We start from the raw sequence: 14070 nt of genomic DNA on the forward strand, positions 1-14070 counted from the left end.
GAGTTTGGACCATTTCATATGGATGTTTAGAGCATAACAGCAAACACCTTAAAGGCCCAATGCAGCCGTTTTTTTAAATATAATAATCAAATAATTTCAAAGTAACAATTAAGTACCTCACTGTATTCGTTTTGAGAAAAATATACAGTACCAGTCAAAAGTTTGGACACACCTTCTCATTCAAGGGTTTTTCTTTATTTTTACTATTTTCTACATTGTAGAATAATTGTGAAGGCGTCAAAACTATGAAATAACACATATGGAAACATGTAGTAAAAAATCAAAATATATTTTATATTTGAGATACTTCAAAGTAGACACCCTTTGCCTTGATGACAGCCTTGCACACTCTTGGCATTCTCTCAGCCAAAATCATAAAGTAGTCACCTGGGAATGCATTTCAATTAACAGGTGTGCCTTGTTAAAAGTTCATTTGTGGAATTTCTTTCCTTCTTGATGCGTTTGAGCCAATCAGTTGTATTGTGACAAGGTAGGGGTAGTATACAAAAGATAGCCCTATTTGGTAAAAGACCAAGTCCATATTATGGCAAGAACAGCTAAAATAAGCAAAGAGAAACAACAGTCCATCATTAATTTAAGACATGAAGGTCAGTCAATACAGAACATTTCAAGAACTTTGAAAGTTTCTTCAAGTGCAGTTGCAAAAACCATCAAGTGCTATGATGAAACTGGCTCTCATGAGGAGCGCCACAGGAAAGGAAGACCCAGAGTTACCTCTGCTGCAGAGGATACGTTCATTAGTTACCAGTCTCAGCAATTGCAACCCAAATAAATGCTTCACAGAGTAATAGTAACAGACACATCTCAACATCAACTGTTCAGAAGAGACAGGCCTTCATGGTCAAATTGCTGCAAAGAAACCACTACTAATGGACACCAATAAGAAGAAGAGACTTGATTGGGCCACGAAACACAAGCAATGGACATTAGACCAGTGGAAATCTCTCCTTTGGTCTGATGAGTCCAAATTTGAGATTTTTTGGTTCCAAATATCGCATGGTGGAGTATTTGTGATGTTGTACAATTCAAGGCACACTTAACCAACGATACGCCATCCCATCTGGTTTGCGCTTAGTGGGACTATCGTTTGTTTTTCAATATGACAATGACCCAACATACCTCCAGGCTGTGTAAGGGCTATTTGACCAAGAAGGAGAGTGATGGAGTGCTGCATCAGATGACCTGGCGTCCACAATCACCCGGCCTCAACCCAATTGAGATGGTTTGGGATGAGTTGGACCGCAGATGTAGAAAATAGTACAAATAAAGAAAAACCCTTGAATGGTGTAGGTATTTCTAAACTTTTGACTGGTACTGTATTTTGAGCCAAAAAATATATCTCAAGCAATAATTTGCTAGGGCCCCCAGGCAAGCCAAAATGCCCACCCATGCAAACAGGCGGATTAGAAGGTCCCGTGTAGATTGTATTTATTTTCACACTTTTACAGTGTTAGTTTCATCAGCTGTTGTACAATATGATACAAAGCGCTGGAGAAAAAAAAAACATTTTTACTGCACTGGGCCTTTAAAGAGCCTGTTGATAGATGCTTTCATAGAATCCACCTCCTTCCTATGGAGATGAAGTCCGAATCGTTGACCTAAGTGAGAAAAACACAGACACGGTCAGTTAGCAGCCCAGTAAAGACGAGAAACACAAGTCTTCAAAAGCTTCAGGGAAATGAATGGCAAGTCAGTGGAAACTTGTCCTAGCTAATCAATAAAGTTGGTTTCAGCACTGTTGTTTTACAGTTAGCAGGGGGGCAGGGCCTTTAACACCTTCATTGACAAGGAGATATCTGCAGGGAGCCTCTCCTGCGGTATTTAGGACAACAATTTGCCACCTCATTACCAGCTGGATTCACATAGGCAGTTTGTGACCGACTCTCTGTCTGTCACTTTGGGCCTGGCTGTCCAGTGGTCTCATCCCTCTCTCTAGCTCCCGTGATGGATGACTGGAAAGGAGGGGTAATACCATGCTTAACAATGGACCCTGCTGTTTCTCCTGAAAATAGATGGAAATGTCTAATTTCTCGATGAGAATATCATAATGATGTAAGACATCACCTGCAGTACTTTGTATTCATAACATACATTAAACATTTTAGCAGTAATAATGCTCACTAGGGTTTTGAGCCAAACCATTTGCATCTACAGTGTACATTGTTGATTAATTTTCCTTTTTGCTGTACAGGAAACTTACAAAAACACTTCTCAGCAGCCAACCCCTTTACAAAATACAATAGGAATTCTGTGCAAAGTAGGTGCACTATAGTTCAGTGAATTCAATTGAATTTTGCAACAATGGCAGCCATGAAGCATGTGGAGGGTCTGGACACAAACAATAGAACTGTTCTCAGAGGCCATCAGAAAGTGTTGTTAGTTTTGAAAATGTTTTACCGTATTTCTCTGCTCACGAAATCGTAATGTGAGATCTAAGACGTTTGTGTAAATGATGCATTGATTTCAAGTGTTGCGCTGTAATAATCCATGATCACAAGAATAGCGGACCACGTGCAGCCACAAAACAGCCGTCGACTCAATGCACTAGCAGTAGCCAGCAGACATCAAATTCTGTCCATCGTCAGTACAAATGAAGTCTGGCAGTCTCAACATAGAGTCAACACGCCACTAAAAGTGACTGGCATGCTTCTATGGCAGGATACAAGATCCAATGAAGGACTGGTAGAATAAGAACATGATTGAGCCTATCAGAGCATCTGTAATGAGGGCCATATGATCCCAAGTTTACCCCTTGAGTGTTTCTCAACTGCTTCAACAGCCGTGGCTCAGCTGTATGGGCATGGCAAAACACAAGTGGATCACAAAATGTGTACAGCACACAGGGAAATGACGTGAAACAGATTTTGTACTGAGCTTAACTTAAATCAAATCAATAACGACTTGGCCTTCTGGCTTGTTATGGATACAGTGTACATGTTAAACACGATGATTCGAATTATATTATTACGACCTCCGAGGTGTCTCGAGAAAATGATCCTCGGTGGGAGATTCACGTGAAATGGCTCACACATAAGACCGAGCTCTCGTGCCTGCGCTACGGATCTCCTTAGATGTCACAGGATGTTGACATGCTGGGGTTGACAGGACAACATACTGACGTTTCTAATTACAGTCCTCTATACCAACCAACGCACTGCCATCAGTATGACAGCTTCCACCAAATGATGAAATGGATGAGTACATAGACTGAGGGGGCCTGGTAGCTGCTTACATCAAACGGGTGCTGAGCACACACACACGCATGAGATGTCTGGATCTGGGCTGTTTTGTTTGGGCCCCATGATGCATGTTTGGTTCTGAGGTTTAAGTTGCTTTACATCTGAGGTCAGTTAAGGACAGCTGGAAACACGTTATAGAGGCATTGATTGCATCAAGTTCGTCAGTCTTGCTGTTCCTCCCCCTTGCTCAACAATAGAAGCCGCTGATTATAAGGCAGAGGGGAAACTGTGGGAGTATCTCCCATGTTTCCGTATTTTCATTGTCTTCAGCGAATATTTTGCTCGAGTCTTTGAATTATCGGCCGTAGGGTACTATCTGCGCGCGCACGTCATGTCAATACCCAACATTTAACGGAGAGTTGCATGACAAATGAGGACTTCACTGGAGTGAAAGTCAAAGCAGAGAAATGCATCTCCGCGTGACTCACATTAGGAGTCCTTTATGTTCTCACATTTCTGTACATTTCATTATTCAAAATGTGGCCTCTGTCTCCAATAAAGACGTGTGAGGTCATTCAGTATGTTCTAGTACTGCTTGAATAATCCCACCAGGTCTTTCTACGGCAGACAATGGAAGTTGGGAAAAAATGGCATCGAGTTACAGGTGGTCGCATCTGAACTCCTTTGATGAATAGTAAGTATAGGGCTACCTTTGAACACAGATAAAAAGGAGAAGAGATATCTGGCTGGGTGCCAAAAAGGGACACTCATTTCTCCATTGGCAGTAGTGCGTGAAAATGGGAAGCTATGTCAGGAATCTCCTACTTTGTTGTCCCCTCTTTCTTTCTCCCATTGATGTGGAGAGAGGACCCTTTCGTGGGCTGACACGGTCACTCTCCCATGCTAGCTGGGTGTGAGGCATCTTGTAGGACAAGACTGATGACACGGCGAGGGGCACCAGGGTGGGTGGGGGAGAGGATATGGGGTGCACCATGACCATTCCATTCAGCCCATGTCAATGCAATCTGCTGATCGATTAGTGAAACAAGAGGCACACCAACTCAACTGTCTATAGTCCCCTTCGCCCACAACACACACAATCTCATCCTCACACATTCAAATCAATCCCACATGAGGTAAACATCCTTAAATCATAAAGATCAGACATAAAGCTGCACTCAATTACCATTGCAGCTTAACATTTCTCTTCAAAGGACTACCAACAGTGGTGTAAAGTATTTCAGTAAAAATACTTTAAAGTCCTACTTTAGTAGTTTTTGGGGGTATCTGTACTTTACTATATATGTTTGACAACTTTTACTTATAGTACACTACATTCGATAATATTTTTTTTACTCCATACATTTACCTTGACACCCAAAAGTACTCGTTACATTTTGAATGCTTAGGTAGACAGGGAAAACAGAACATCCCTGGTTATCCCTGCTGCCTCTGATTTGGTGGACTCACTAAACACACAGGCTTTGTAAATAATGTCTGAATGTTGGAGTGTGCCCCTGGCTTTCCGTAAATTAAAAAAGAAAAAAAAAAGAAAATGGTGCCACCTGGTTTGCTCAATATATGGAATTTGAAATGATTTATACTTTAAGTATATTTGAGCAATCACATTTACTTTTGATACTTAAGTATATTTTAAACCAAATGCTTTTGGACTTTTATTCAAGGAGAATTTTACTGGGTGACTTTTACTTTTGCTTGAGTCATCTTTACTTTTACTCAAGTATGATAATTGGCTACTTTTTCCACAACTGACTACCGTAATGAAAATGTGTGAGGGCTTTATACAAAAATGATATGATGGAAAAAATCTAATAAATGCTACTCCTCTGTGGTATCAGCACTCTACTCACCTCTAACAAATCAATATAATTAAAAAGATACAATAGTCAATATCCAATGCTCATCATAATGACGAATAATTAAAAACGACTTTTGTCCTTAAAATCAAATATTAGCAAGACCTATGGATTAATAAGCATTGATTAGCCATTACTATGCAGTGCAGAGGAGCAAGGGTATGTTTAAAATGTTGTCCTGTGCTTGTGTACAGAATACCAACCCTTTGATCTTCCCTGAGGTGTTTTTTTTTTGCAGGCTGTGGTCTCGGGATGCAAAGCAGATCCAGTTCTGGAGTTTGCGTTCCCAGGCTCGGGCTGGTTAGCATTGCTTAGCGCTCGCTCATCGCTAAAACTGTAACACAGCGACATCAAACACAAGCCGCAAAATTGCAACGCGATACCAAGCTGCCTCCCTGCAAATGACCTCTCTCCACAGAAGTTAGGGGCACATAGCAGAATGTGCTCCTCTGTGCTCCACTGGGAGAGGAAGAGGGGAAAATAGAACGAGTGGACCTAAGGGTAGTGTGTGTGTGAACATGTATTATAAATCAGTGGTGCTTATTTCCAGGCCTTTGGTCTTGGAGATGTCAACTGTTTTGGCTGCATCCATGGCTTGGTTGCGTGCAACATTTCCGGCTACATTAGGAGTGATAACTGTGGGTAAAATAATCATGGGTCAAAAGGAATATAACAAATGACCACTTATAGTGCATTGACATTTGTGCACACAAGCCGGGCATGGGGGATCTCCCCACCAGTCCCACCCCCACTTCTTCGGCTTCCCTTGCTGACTGCATTTGAGAGTTTCAGATTTAATTGCATGTGCTGTTGCCAAGCACATTTATGGATTGGTGGCGAATGGCCTGAGGATTCTTCTCTTTTCAAAACGTCAAGTAGTTTCTTGGGTTTTGGCAGACCCCCAGCTCAAATGTGGCGTAGCTGGGATCAGAGAGGCCAGCGACTCCAGCAGCCTCAAGCAGAATACTGCAATGTTTTCACAGAGGCTGGATGTCACAAGGAAGGCCAACCCAGGTTAACGTTTTTCTTGTTCTGGAGGCAGCTCTGCAGAGTGGTCACTAGCTGGCACAGCCAGAGTCATACAATCAGATTTGAAATCTAACCCTAACCACACTGCTAACCCTAATGCCTAACCTTAAATAAAGAACAAAAAGCTAATTTTACATATAGCAAATTTTGACTTTGCAGCTTGCCTGTCTAAGGGCAAATCACTCAATTCTGCCTTCAGAACAAGACTCATGACAATAAACATCAACCTGCAAGGCCAACAGCAGAGAGAAAAAAAGCCTTCTGAAATGGTCTTTAAATGTGTACTTGTGGAGGAGGTCGGGTTATGTGGTCTATACATTTAAAAGCTAAACAGACGCATAACACTCCATTGTTTCATGGTGAAGCGGGGGCGCTTAGCGCCTGGCCACAGGCGTGGGACACACAGCCATTACCTCAGTACGCAGCCAGGGAGAGGAAGACACAAAACCCTGCTGGTAGAAGAATCCTGTCGGTCACAGTGGGGAGAAGATGGTCCTCTTAAACAATGTGCTCTGATCACCAGATGACACAAAGATGTGCAGAGCAGACACCAATAGGGGACGGAAATGAGTCCCCCTCTAGTATCTTGCATCTTCAGTCAGTGATCCACTGACAACTTTGTCTAAACTATTCAGAACCTTTGGCAATTGAATGAAAAGCTGTAGAGTAAATTGTAAATGATCTATAGCTGACACGATCCATCAGTAAACAGATCCAACCAGTTGTCTTTCCATGAACAATTCCCTGTCCTTCCCTCACCTCGGAAACAGAGCCGGAGCTGTGCGACAGAGCAGTTAAGGGCATGTCACTGAAGGGTGTCCCACACTGTGTCTCTCTAGTCGTTCTCTCTGTAAGATAACACAGTGTCCCAGTGATGGAGTACTCTCCACGTCGGCGGCCTTTGTTCCTTTGTGAATTTGTTCACTTCTCTGTAGATGTTTATACACAGATCTCGGATCCCTCACTTTCAAAGAGCCATGTCAGTTTTTGCCACGGTAAATAGGTAACCGAAACACAGGGAGGAAGAGGGGTCTTCAGTCGAGTGGACACATGACCCCAAAGTCTGAGTGGGTGAAATAAAGGCATCACCTTGCAGGTAGGAAACGTGAATATTAATACATTCCTGGATACATTCCTAGATAGCTTACTGTTAAAGGTCAAGCTTTCTGGATGGCTTTTCTGGGTGGTCATAGCAAAGAAAATGGAGATTCTAGGGGTCATGAACGATATCAAGGATCTGGATTCTGTATGGAGGAATGGTCTAAGAACCCTCCCAATGTGTTCTCCAACTCATAAAACGTTTTAGAAAAAGGCTCAGTGACGTTATCATCCCAAGGTGCGGTGTTGAAAGTTATTGAAAACAGGGGTGTCTTTCTCTGAGCAATAATATAATTTCCCAATTATTTTATTGCACACAATATAGCTCAGTATTTGAATTATTTTATACATTTTTTTTGCTCATCTTTATCACAGGTGTCAATCATTTCAGACCATACTGTATATTATGCAAAGCTTATAATACTCAAACATCTACAGTATGAGAAAATTGAACAACCAACTCAACTGACCGTGAACAATACATCCAAAGCAAACCGATATGGCAGAAGCAGCATACTATTTGTCAACAAGAACGTCCCTGTTTCAATATGAATAATGAAACTAAGGAACACCTTATTCTCCACCACAGCGAGAAAGAGAGTGAGGGAGGGAGGAAGAGATTGAGGGAGGGAGGAAGAGGGTGAGGGAGGGAGGAAGAGAGCGAGGGAGGAAGAGAGGAAGAGAGCGAGGGAGGAAGAGAGGAAGAGAGTGAAGGAGGAAGAGAGGAAGAGAGTGAGGGAGGGAGGAAGAGAGCGAGAGGCAGAGAGAGAGAATGTTTACTGTTAATTTTTTGTTTATTTTACTTTTGTTTATTATCTATTTCACTTGCTTCGGCAATGTAAACATATGTTCGCCATGCCAATAAAGCCCTTTGACTTGAATTTTGAGAGAGAGAAGGTCTTGGAATGACTCTCTCGCTTTCAGTCATATCACAACTGGGGCCGGCTAGCAAACTAAAATCTATTTGTTTACTGTCTATGGTGGCCATCAAGGTCGGGCAGTGCAGTAGTGATGTATGCCCCCCTGCTGACAAACACAGTCTCGGCAAAGATGTTTGGCAGCGGGAACAGCTGGGAGGGAGGATACGTCTCTGGATCAGGGCCCTGTGATTTAAGCGGCGGGCTGGCGGGCGGCTGCCAGAGAGAAGTCTGCCTTCAGTAAGCTGGCCAGCGTCCAGGGCCAAGTCAGAAGTTGTTTTATATCACATTAAACAGCGCCTAAACACGGCAGGGAGGGCCCACTGATCATCCTGTCTGGGATGTTGCTTTGAGGAGTGCTGCCTGAGAGCCCCCGACAATGTCTGACAGGACAACTCCTTTTGTCTGGGGATGTTGCAGGATTAGGATTATCAAACGTGTTGGGTATTAGAAGTAAGAGAGACCAAAGAGGGATGTGTAAGGGCAGATCAGAAAGAGTGTGTGGTGAAGAAAAAGTTGTCACCCTGCCCCACTTGAAAGACCCACATGGTAGAATAAAAAATAAATAATTAAAGCCCCTACCACCACCCTTTAGTTCTAAGATTGCCTTTATACGTGTGACTTCAAAACTCACGTACATCTCCTCAGTGACGCAGGGATTTCCTGTGAGGTGATGACGTCAGAGCATTTATAACTCAGACCACAAAGAAAGCTCCCAAGCCCAAATGCCTTTTTTACAATCAGCCATTCTTCGAGTGTGGCCATTCTTTACAGTAAAGAGCATGTTTGAACATCTAAAATGACCAAATAAAACAGACGAACAAACAATAGGGACAAAAAAAAGGGTTTGGAGACGATTTCTATGAGCGTGTGTGTCAGATTGGCACCAGCCCAAACAATTCACAACATTCTTGTTGACATTTTCAAAATACACCCTGTATTATTCTTATGCCCTTCGTGTTCGTCTCCAGCGCCAGCCATTTGTGGAATCTAAGGCACTGAGAAAGAAAACACTACACACTTGAACCACAGAGCCAGAGACCTAGACAAACTGTTGTGAAGAGTGGTTTCCTTACAAAAGCACACGTTTGGCATAAATAGAATCCGTAAATGTTCCTATTGAGAGTGGCCAAGTGAGGTGTTTTTTTCTCGTAACTGTTTGAGCAAGGAAACGCAGGGGAGACTTGTTGATTGAGCTATTGAGCAAAGTCTGGCTGCAAAAAAACAAGAACATGTCATTCTCGGTAACTGCAGACACCCTGTAGGTGGCATAGTGGGTTTACAGTGAGGTGACCCGTCTTACACTGAAACTCTTCTGTAAAGTATCCATACAACCTACCAATATACAGTTGAAGTCGGAAGTTTACATACACCTTAGCCAAATACATTTAAATTCCGTTTTTTTTTTACCATTCCTGACATTTAATCCTAGCAAAAAATTCCCTGTCTTAGGTGAGTTAGGATCACCACTTTATTTTAAGAATGTGAAATGTCAGAATAAAAGTAGAGAGAATAATTTCATTCAGCTTTTGTTTCTTTCATCACATTCCCTGTGGGTCAGAAGTTTACATACACTCAATTAGTATTTTGTAGCATAGCCTTTAAATTGTTTAACTTGGGTCCAATGTTTCGAGTAGCCTTCCACAATATTCCCACAATAAGTTGGGTGAATTTTGGCGCATTCCTCCTGACAAAGTTGGTGTAACGGAGTAAGGTTTGTAGGCTTCCTTGCTCGCACACGCGTTTTCAGTTCTGCCAACACATTTTCCATAGGATTGAGGTCAGGGCTTTATGATGGCCACTCCAATACCTTGACTTTGTTGTCCTTAAGCCATTTTGCCACAACTTTGGAAGTATGCTTGGGGTCATTGTGCATTTGGAAGACTCATTTGCGACTAAGCTTTAACTTCCTGGCTGATGTCTTGAGATGTTGCTTCAATATATCCACATCATTTTCCTACCTCATGATGCCATCTATTTTGTGAAGTGCACCAATCACTCCTGCAGCAGTCTCTCCTGCTGAGAGAAGGACAGTGTACCATCTAGCCATACTCCCAAGTACTTGTATGAGGTGACTACCTCAAGCTCTTTACCCTCAGAATCAGTAATCACACCTGTAGGGAGAGGGGCATTCTTTTTACCAAACCACATTACCTTTGTTTTGGAGGTGTTCAGAACAAGGCAGAGAACTTGTTGGACAGTAAGAAAGCTTTGTTGTAGAGAGTTTAACATCCGGGGAGACGCCAGCTAAATATAAGACTGCCTGAGCTATGTTGTTGATGTAAATTGAGAAGAGCGTGGGGCCTATGATCGCGCCTTGTGGTACTCCCTTGGTGACAGGCAGTGGCTGAGACAGCAGATGTTCTGACTTTATACACTGTACTTTTTGAGAGAGGTAGTTATTAAACCAGGCCAAAGACCCCTCAGAGACACCAATAGTCCTTAGCCGGCCCACAAGAATGGAATGGTCTACCGTATCAAAAGCTTTGGCCAAGTCAATAAAAAGAGCAGCACAACATTGCTTAGAATCAAGGGCAATGGTGACATCATTGAGGACCTTTAAGGTTGCAGTGACACATCCATAACCTGAGCGGAAACCAGATTGCATGCCTGAGAGAATATTAGCCATCAAGAAAGCCAGTCAATTGATTTATTGACAAGATTTTCCCCACACCTTTGATAAACAGGGCAAACTAGAAATAGGCCTATAACAGGTTAGGATCAGCTTGAGCTCCCCCTTAAAATGAAGGATATACCGTGGCTGCCTTCCAAGCCATGGGTACCTCCCCAGAGAGGAGAGACAGGTTAAAAAGGTCAGAGATAGACTTGGTGATGACAGAGGCAGCAACCTTAAAGAAGAAAGGGTCTAAACCATCTTACCCAGATGATTTTAGGAGTCAAGAGCTCAGCAATGTGCTTCTTGTCAGTAACAACCACATCATCAACATTAAGGGACATGGGCAGGCGTGAAGCGGAGGGTTTATTCTCCAGGTCTTTAACAGTTTTCCAGATCTTCTTGGGGTTACACGCACAGAGAGAGAACTGCTCCTTAAGGTAACTAAACTTGGCCTTCCGGATAGCCTGGGTGCACTTATTTCTCATTTGCCTGAACAAGAGCCAGTCAGTCTGAATATGCTTTTGCCAAGCCTTTTGCCAAATGCAATTCTTGATGTGGAGTAACTCTGCAAGATCACGGTCAAACCAGAGGCTGAACCTGTTTTTAATTCTAATTTTCTTTATGGGTGCGTGTTTGTTAACAATACCACTGAAAATATCAAAAAATAAGGTCCAAGCGTCTTCGACAGAGAGGATCAAGCTGATTCTATACCATTTTACAGAGGCCAGGTCATGAAGGATGGCTTGCTCATTAAAGGTTTTTAGGAAGTGTCTATGACAAATCAGGACAGGTCGTTTCACTGAGCAGCTATTATGAACACAGGCTCTAAAACAGTGATCACTAAGGTCATTACAGAAAACACAAGTCTGATACCTACCAGGATTATTTGTGAGGATAACATCGAGGAGGGTAGCCTTTACTGGGTGTTTGGAGTCATACTTTGCGGGATTGGTAATAATCTGAGAAAGATTTAGGGATTCCCATTGCTTTAGGCCTTGGTCAGGTGGTTTAAGCATGTCCCAGTTTAGGTCACCTAGCAGGACAAATTCAGACTAGGAGAGAGCTTAGGGTAGGTAGGGTACAGGCCGTTGCTGATGGAGGATGATAGCACCCAGCAACAGTCAACACAGAGCTATTTGAAAGTTTAATGCTTAAAACCAGCAAATCAAATTGTTTGGGGACAGATTTGGTGGAGACAACCGAGAACTGAAGGTGATCCTTGGTAAAGATTGCCACTCCCCCACCTTTGAAAGATCTGTCTTGCTGATAAAAAGCTGTGAACCCACACATCAATTGATCTATTTTAGGTAATAAGCTTCTAGTGTTAACATGCAGAAAACCCAGGCTTTTAAGAGAACAGAAATCAGTGATGCAGATATCAGAGCACAAGTCAGAATTGGGGCAAGCAACAGTAGGTGTGCGAGGGTGTACATGCACATTTCCAGATATCATCAGCAGTAATACAATCAAGGCATGGTAGAGGACAGGGAGAGCTCTCCAGTGTTGATTTATGACATTTGAATGTGCATTAGATGGCAACAAGATCATATTGTACAGCAATTTCATCAAGTAACATGAATACAAAGCTGGCGAGAGGTGGTTAGAATAGGATGGGAGGCCAAAAGTCTGTGTAACCAATAGAGAGTCAGAGTCCCGAGTGTGGGAACAAACATTATCTGTTCCACAGTTGGGTAAAGAAAGTTTGTAGTTAACAAAGCATGCAGGAGTCATGAGGCAAATAGCAAAATGCAAAAGAATAAAAAAATATAATGACTTGGTGCTAGCCATTGTAAGTTCCGAGTCCCTTGCCCTAACAGTGCTTGTGTGCTGGAGACGAGCGAAAGCTCGACAGAGAGATGGGAGTGTGGTGGGGGTACCTGTACCAGACAGGGGGAGACCGGACAGGGCAGACGGTGAACAGATCGCCAGGTGGAATCCAAGCTGCAGTGCAGCAGGCAACGGCAGTAGGCGTCACACCCACTTGGGAGAAGCTTTTATTTCTGGAAGGAGGATTCTCGTAGAAAATAGAGTCAGAGTCCCAAATGTGGGAACAAACAGTCTGTCCCACGGTTGGGTAAACCAGAAAGTTCATGGTCAACAAAGCATGCAGGAGTCATGAGGGAAATAGCAAAATATATAATTGTAATGTCCTTTATTTTTATTAATGTTTTTATCTTTTTCTTAGCTTTCAAAATAGCATCAGCCAAAACACTACTCACTCAGTCTCAAATTGAATGGTGTCCTCAGGTCTCTGCTGTCTGTTTGCCAGAGTACCCTCCATATAGCTTGGAAGGGTAGCATCCTGCATATGTCAGCGCCGAAAAATCCAAGTTTATGCAATGTGAGCGCTCACATGCAGCTGTGTCTCTCTCTCCCTCTTCATTAATGCAGTTTGAACCTCTTAAAGTAAAGATTCACCCATGTTTTTATGTTATATTGTTTTTGTGCGTCTATTAGCAATGTTCTATTGATTCCCTGGTTCAGTTCATGTTGTCATGTGTATCTGAGATATCGCCATTCAAGCAGGCAGACATTCGGCCGGTATGACGTAGCATTGTGAAAAAGCCGCTCTCACAACACTAGAAGTTAATAGGAATAAGACTTTTAGATTGCAAAAATATATATCATACATGTAAGATTTCAATACTGGCCTATGTCATAACGTGGTAGGTTGTCTTCTGTCTAATGAGCCATTGATCTTATTTTTGCGATATTCCTACCTCAAGAAATTTGTAAAATAACAGAGGGACTAACACATTTCTCTGATTTGTCAGCCTCTTCAGTCCAAAGTGCATTGTATGGTGGTATTGTGAATGTCAGAATCTAGTCTGAGGCATATTGATCTACAGGTGTAACATGAGATTGTAGACTCCTAAATTGATAGTGCAGTTTGTTTAGACGATTTTACAGCTAACTAGCTACCTCACATGTTGATATTGACTTTGGTATTATTGTGCAGCTACGTTTGCTACATAGCTAGCTAGCGAGCCAGCCCATATAGAGAGCACTGCATTGTGGGTTTTGTAGTTGACTTGAGCTGCAGCAGATTTCCACAATAATTTGTTGCCACCAAACTTATTAGAATGATGAAATTAAAAATTTGTTCACAAACAATATTGTTCTCACATACGAGTGTTATGTAACACTGTAAATTAAAGGAATTAGTGTTTCTGGGAGGATTTTTTCCATTAACAACAGCCACTACCAGAAATATCAATAATATCAGATGCTGTTGTAGCTTTATAGGAACTGTTATTATAGCCCTACCATGAATACCCAAAAGTCATACCAGAGCATAAACTTCAGCCCACCTTTTAATCAAACAGTCTCAT

General features: G+C 42.3%; 1 long non-coding RNA gene across 1 annotated transcript in view; it reads right to left on the bottom strand.

Annotated features, from left to right (window-relative positions):
* Window positions 1-439: 439 nt before the first annotated feature.
* LOC118393711 (uncharacterized) overlaps window positions 440-14070 on the bottom strand; it is a 63520-nt gene continuing 49889 nt past the window's right edge. Inside the window, exons 4-5 of the long non-coding RNA XR_008064142.1 lie at window positions 1871-2023; window positions 440-1619 (exon numbers count right to left, since the gene is read on the bottom strand). This is a non-coding gene — a long non-coding RNA (uncharacterized LOC118393711). The remainder of the gene's footprint in view (window positions 1620-1870; window positions 2024-14070) is intronic.

This window comes from Oncorhynchus keta, chromosome 14 (genome assembly GCF_023373465.1).
Source record: "Oncorhynchus keta strain PuntledgeMale-10-30-2019 chromosome 14, Oket_V2, whole genome shotgun sequence".
NCBI lineage: Eukaryota > Metazoa > Chordata > Actinopteri > Salmoniformes > Salmonidae > Oncorhynchus > Oncorhynchus keta.